Genomic DNA, 7243 nt, shown 5'->3' with positions numbered 1-7243 from the left:
AAAAAAAAAAAAAAAAAAATAGCAAATGTTTTCCTACAGAAGTTCATGTGCTCCATAGAAAGATCTTTGCATTCCTTACAAACCCTTCAGGGCTGCAGACATGATGGCAGATGGTCTACATGTACTATATCTAAAGCAGATAAAGATCACTGCAGTGTTGCACTGACAGAAACACAGAAAAAGCTTCAGTAAATGAAAACAATAACATTATGAAAAAGGTTTCATGTTTGCACGGTGCGGGAATTGCATTAAATGTTTGTAATTCTCCATGAGAACTGCTCAAACTGCATAAATGAGATAGAGCTGTAGAAAAAGTGTAATGTTTTAACGTACTTTGTGCACATGTAAAAGGTATGGAAGAGGATTGGGGCCATAAAGGACGATGGAGAATTCTGACTTTATTTTCACAATTCTGAATTTAATCTTGGAATTCTGGCTTTAATTAAAATTGTTTTCTTTTTTTCAGAAATTAAACTTTTTCTCAGAGTTCTGACTATAATCTCAAACTTCTGACTTTAATCTCCAAATTTTACCTATTTTTCTCTCATTTTTTCTCTCTGACTTTTTAATCCCCAAATTCTTGCTTTAATCTGAGAAGTTTGACCTCTTGTCTCAGAATTATTATTTCATTCTTGGAATTCAATTTTTTTTTCAGAATTGCAACTTTTCCTCAGAATTCTGAATTTGATCCCATAATTTTACCCTTTTTTTCTTAGTATTCCAGTTTTAATCTTAGAATTCTGACTTTATTCTCAGACTTTGTTCTTAGATTCTGACTTTAATATCAGAATTCTAATTTTGTGAGAATTAAAAGTTTTAAATTCTGACTTTTTTTCTTAGAATGATTATTTTAGTCTTAATTCTACATTTCTTTTCTCGGAATTGTTACTTTTCCTCAGAATTCTGACTTTTTTCCAGTATTCTGACCTTTATCACACAATTCTGACTTTTTTACTTAATATTCCAACTTTAATATTTGAAATCTGGCTATAATCTCAGAATTCTAACTTTAATATTAGAATTCTAACTTTTTTCAAGAATATAAAGCTTAATCCCAGAATTCTGACATTTTTTTCTCTTTAATCTCTCAATCATGACTTTTTCCCCTGAGTTTTGACAATAATATCCAAATTCTAACTTTCCTTTTCAGAATTAAAGTTGAATCTAAGAATTCTGACTTGTTTCTCAGAACTCTGACTTTAATCTGCGGGGAGTTTTATTTTATTTAGTGAACTCGTCTTGTTTTCTTGTAAAACACCATTTTAGAACATGTCGCCCCGAAATTCTCGCTGCTCCTCTGTATGTCGCTGCTCGCTCCTGTTCTGTCATGCGTGTTCTCATATCTGAATGATTTATGCAGCCCGGAATTTGCTCAGTGTCAATCACAATTTCCATAAGTCTGCCCTTGGAGGAACTCATCACAATTATAATGATTCTTATGGCCTAATTATGCATATGGCATTTGTTTAATGGAGATTTATTTTGAGTAATGAATGTGTAGTCTTGTGGAACATTGCTTTTGCTTCTTGGTGTGGCGAAAGAGGAGTTGCTGCGCTCTCCAATCTAATCACCAATCAGAGACCAGATAAAAGGAGCCTCTGCCAGCCTCCTCTTAAACCCGGTATCAAGGTCTGATGGAAATCCCCGCAGCCTTTCCAACTGATTCACATTGCTAGAATGCACCTCTTTGTATCAGGACTCTCAAATCTATGCAGCCCCCCTCTTTTCTTCTCTCTCTCTTTTAGCAGAGCTTACCTGCTGTGATTGCAATCCCCTTTCTGCCCACTCCTGGGCTCTGCAGAGGTCCGTACCTCTTGATATTCAGAGATGACACTGATGAGGGCTAGGCTTTGGTCAAGGCCACAGCAAATCAAAAACGGGACCACAGGAGATGCGTGGAAGTGGAGAGCTGGATCAACTACAAAGGAGGGCATATCAGACGATGGTCCTTCAGGGAAACTTTACCCACACACAAATACAGAGAATGCAGGTGCATAATGATTATCCCTTCAAACTCGGAGAGCTTCATTAAGGGATTAAACAGTTGAATTTTAAAACGTCCAGTCATTTGTTGTCCAAAAAAAAAACCCTGATTGCTTCTCCTGCAGGGAAGCCAGCAGCCCGCTGATGTCTGGATAATCGTTTCTCCAGCGGTCCTTCGGCTGTTCCAGCAGCTCAGCAGTCGCTCGGTAACACTTCAGTAAACACAAATCTAACAGGAAGCGCAGTCTTTACTGGCTCTGCTGCACTGCAGCGTGCAGCATGCGATGCATGAAAACCCCAGACAAATCGGTTGGATCCAAAGCACACCTTCAAATTTGATCAAGGCTGGCAAAAGAAGAAAATCACAATGCAGGGTATAGTTAAACACTTAAAAAAGTATTTTTTTTTTGTTTAAAATGTATTATACAGCCTTTTTAACACTAGGATGATAGAATAGAATAGATTTGCTCATCTTCAACTGTGGAAATCTGACCTTAAATAAAAGGAACAGTAAAAGAGCATCTATAAAAGTTAAAAATGTATATTTTTTCTGTAATTTTAAAAAAGATATATTTTTAGGTGTTTAAAAAATAATGAATGGAAAAAACAAAACCTGCTTGAGAAACGATAGCCATTCCTAAAATGACTTCTTCTGAGATCAATTTTTTCTTTTTTCCATGGCTCACTGACTTCTTCTTTTCTTTTGTGACTAAATCACCTCTGTGGGGATCCACACAGCCCTTCAGTTCCATTAGAAAGTGTCAGCACTCATACTGAACGTAGAGTGGCATCTGTCAGGACCTTCACTTTTCATTTTTTAACAAGAGAAAAAACAAAATGCAGTCTTTTATTCTCAAATTCCAAATTAAATAATATTTAAAAAAAAGATTAGAAGGAAACTGTTTCATATCCTTTAGCCAAAATGTTGCAAAAGATGAAAAAAATGTTTATAAAATGAACAACTTAAGTATTTAAAGAAAAGAGCTTCTAAATAGCTCAATGTTTCTGGGGTTTTACTGAAAAAAATCAGAGGTGAGCTGCTGTACTAAGCATCAACACAGCTGTGATGGTGTTACTGTATCGTCCTGGATCCTCTGCTCATCTGACACTAAAGAACACGACAAAAATTGGGTATTTTATTATTTAAAAAAGGCTTGTTGATTCAAAATAAAATATTTTAAATAAGTCATCAGAGAGGCTCGAAACAGATTTTTTTTTTATTTACAACTTTATGGGCCATATTTTTTTGGAATAATACATTTTTTTGGGTTATAGTATTTTTTTTTACCCATTTTTTTTTTCCTTAGTTAAAATATATCAAATATATATTACAATAAAAGTTGGTCCCTGCTGTTGTAAGTCAGAGAAATAGGTGAAAAAAGAATAACTTTGAGGTTCGTATTTACATAATATGAGAGAAAGTAGCAACTGACTAAATTTTGAATTTACCAGTTTGATTCAGAAAAAAGTGAATTAGTACAGTCAAACTCTCAAAAAGTTTCTATGCAAATTGATTGCGATTAATATCACAATTTTGCAAACAAACAGACAAAGAAATGAGAGCTCCCTTGAAGGTCTCTGCACTAATATGGCTGAGCTGACTGTGGCGCATGTTTAATGATGAACAGAGAGATTAATTTACCCGCAAACAAATCTGCGCGAGGAGCCAGCAGCTCCTTTCCAGTCCATTCTCCTGTGACTTTCAGCCTATCTGACGTGTGAAGCCCTCCCAAGGCCACTGCAGCAAATTGCATTGTTACTTTGCAAATTTGTTCAACCAATCAACTCAATCTCACTTGAGGTACCAGTCTGACAACGGGAATGATTAGAAACCCAGGCCCGCTCGCTGCCTGTCACCGGGGACCGAGATGAGAGCAGAATTACAATGAAGCCTGAAATTGCGTGTTATTGTTAGCTCTCTGTGTTCCTGTCCCTTTTTCTCCACATCTGTCCCCTCGATTCTGTCCTCCGCAGATGTGGTAACAAGGTGTGACTGTTGAAGACAAAGCCAAAAGAGCAATTGTCTTGGATGGGAGACGAGAAATAGCTCATGTCCCGTCTTTCATTAGGGGCCAGACCTGCCGTCAGTGGAGTGTAAAATCCTCTGATTTGGGAGATGAAATATGCAAAGTGAGTGTAGGACTAGACCTGCTGGTTTTGTTATGTGACGGCAGTCGCAGGAAGTAGCCCTTCTTTGTGAGGGATTTCTGTCGGCTCCTCAGGATTGGACAAAATATATTAAAAGGACGGCAGGAATTGTGAGTGCAGAGGGCAGAGGCATTTTTTTTATCAGTCTCTCCTCACACGCTGCATTCGAGAGGAGGCTATACGGGGTGAAATGACCTGACGGGGGCCGAGGGGAGGAGACGCAGGCTGTTGATTCTCATTTCAGCGCCCCCCATCTCCCAGCAGGGTTGTCTGAGACACAGATAAATACTGCCACCAGTGCGATTTATAAGCTGCGCAGCAGACACAATTTCACCCATTACCCGACAAAAGTCCGGCACGCTTCAGTCGCCTGCATACAGACTACCATCATTTCAGCTGCCATTTTTCAGAATCCTCACCTTCTCCTCTCACTCTGCTCTGCACCACAGGAGGGGAAACCCTGAATGCTTATTTTTTTGGAAGGAATGAGGCATCGAAGGAGAAAAAGATACTTGCTTCTTTAATCCAAGTTTCAGAATACAAAAGGCTCAATTCTTCTCATCAGTTGGTTTTAATAAGTCACACAATAAAACATTTGCAGTTTTTTCTTTTAATGCTTTGTTGTTGTTATCTTTTATTTTGAAATTCTTTGTTTTTGCCGCATTCTGACCTTATGGAAATGGAAGGGTTTCTGTAACCTGAACAAACCTTAAAGGTTTGCCAAAGCAAATTGAACGTTGACGATGGGCCAGGCAATTCACAAGAGCCTCTTTGCCAAGCCTTTCATTTGTCGGGTTTGACCAGACTTAAACCAAACACGCCATGTGTCCGTCCTCCTCTAGGCTGACGTCCGTGATTGTAGGGGTTCAGCTTCGGTCTAAATCCGAGTCCATGATGCTTGAGTCCTCAGTCACAAAGCAAGAGACGGTTCACAATACTTTAACCCGTGTGTCTGCAGTAAAGCAGACCTCATTGAAAGTTTAATGTGGTGAGAAATCAAAAAATGAACCAATCAGTCTCAAAAAGGACCACAGAGTGGCGAATTAAAGGATTATACAGTGGATTCAAGCAGCAGAAGTAGGATTTTCTCCCTTAAACCAATTGCAACCCATCGACAGCAATTGGTCCGAGTCACGTTTTTAGAGGAACTACTGTCGACAATCATGAATAAGCTTGCTCCAGTTTTCGTTTATTGGTTATGTTTACCATTTGCATGATTTACAAAAAAATGTACAGAATACACTAACAACCAATAAAAGAGAATAGGCTGAAGCGCATGACGCTTATTAGATGCCTATCCTTCAATATTCTACAAGCTTGTTAGAAGTCCGCACCTTTCCCTCTGAAAGCGTGCTTGGGAGAATTCATCAATCGAATGTTTGAGGTAGGGTCACTGAACACCACATGTTTTTACTGAGGCATTTGGTTGGTCAGTTTATTACTTGATTTACTTGCGATAAAGAAAAAATATCTTTAAAAAAAGTTGGATTAGAAAGAATGTGTTAAGAATGTATCAAAGCAAGAATGGTTATTCTGACTGGTTAAGATGATTGAGCAATAACTGTCTATTTCTAAATAGACGTCCCTGGGATTTTTATTTCTTGGAACCAGCAGGTACTTCCTATTTGGAACACGACAGGAGATGGGTTGCTATTGATATACAGTCTATGATTCACCCTCACACTATTCACACTGATGGAAACTCTTCTGCCAGACACTGGTACCAACCTATGACCATCAGAAGCAATGTGGGGTTCAGTGTCTTGCCCAAGGACACTGACACATGGGCGGGAACCGAACCTCCAATCCTCTGATCAGAGGTTGACCTCTTCACCTTGGAAGCCCCAGTGTTCAGAGTAGAGCTCCTGCTCTTTCACATCATTAGGAGGCTTCAGAGTGATCGTTATGGGTAAAAAGCAAGGCAGATCCATGATAAACCGGACAGATTCTGTCTTCTAGATTAACTTGGATTAGCACATTGTCGTTCCACAAAATATGAAAGAGAGAAATCTGTTCATTTTACACAGTTACTGATTTCAGAAGTAAATCATTCTGATTTTTGGGATTCTTGACAAAAAAAACAAAACATAATGCTGTTTTCTTCTGTTGTCACTTTAGAGACCACTTGACAAATTTAAAAGGAAATTAGGTTCAAGATGAACGTTTTCTTCATTGTACCCAACTAATCTTTTCACTTTTATTCCATGTTAGTCATAGTTGGAGTTCTATTTTTCTGGATGGTGTACCTGTTTATCTGCTGCCTGCGCAGGAAAGCGGATGTAAACCTCACAAACATCTCACCTTGTGGGTAAGATGAAGACACGCCGAGTTCTGGCCTCTGTTCATCTTCTCACTTAATCTGCCGATCTGTAAACTACTTCTTCACTTTTCTACTTGTAATTGTGTTTATTGATCCCAGCATGTTGCTGCTGTGCATTCTAGAGCAACAATAATCTGATAAGCATCATTGCCCGGTAAAGCGGATTAAACTTAGGTCAGATTTATTTTTGAGTGTTCATCCACAGATGAGAAGTCTCACCGCATAATCCTGTTACTGCATTTATAGTTTTGAATGATTCTGTCTGGATGTTTTGGGAAGTAATATATTCTCGCTCATATCTAGTTATGAAACTAAAGAATAACCGTGTTTGGAGTCGAGTGACTGGCTGTGAAAGATAAAATATTGATGAAATGAGCAACATAACTGCATTTGAGTGTGAAAACTATAAACTATTTCTGCATTCGGTACCAAAAAAAAACCAACAAACACAATCTTCTCTGTTGGCTATTTTGTTTCCAAAAGTATTAAAAACCACAATCTGTCCTCCCCGTTCTCATTCAAAGTCAAATTACTCTTTCCAGGCCTGCCAGTAATATAGGTTAATTGTTCTGGATGGCTGGATCACTTCCATGCAGTTCATCCAATTTCCATTTAAATTGAGCTATCGGAGCGTGACACGCTTGGCTCCGCTCCGCCGCAGACGGGCGACACTGCTGGAAACCTGTTTACAGGTCATGCCGGAGACCCAAGTTGCTCACAACAAATGAAATGCAAGCGCCACACTTTGCTGGTTCTCTCGCTTTAAAAGGGAGCCACGTGGAGGTGGTCAAG

This window comes from Oryzias melastigma, linkage group LG13 (assembly GCF_002922805.2).
Source record: "Oryzias melastigma strain HK-1 linkage group LG13, ASM292280v2, whole genome shotgun sequence".
NCBI lineage: Eukaryota > Metazoa > Chordata > Actinopteri > Beloniformes > Adrianichthyidae > Oryzias > Oryzias melastigma.
The sequence above is the reverse complement of the archived record's forward strand: the minus strand, read 5'-3'. Positions refer to the sequence as shown.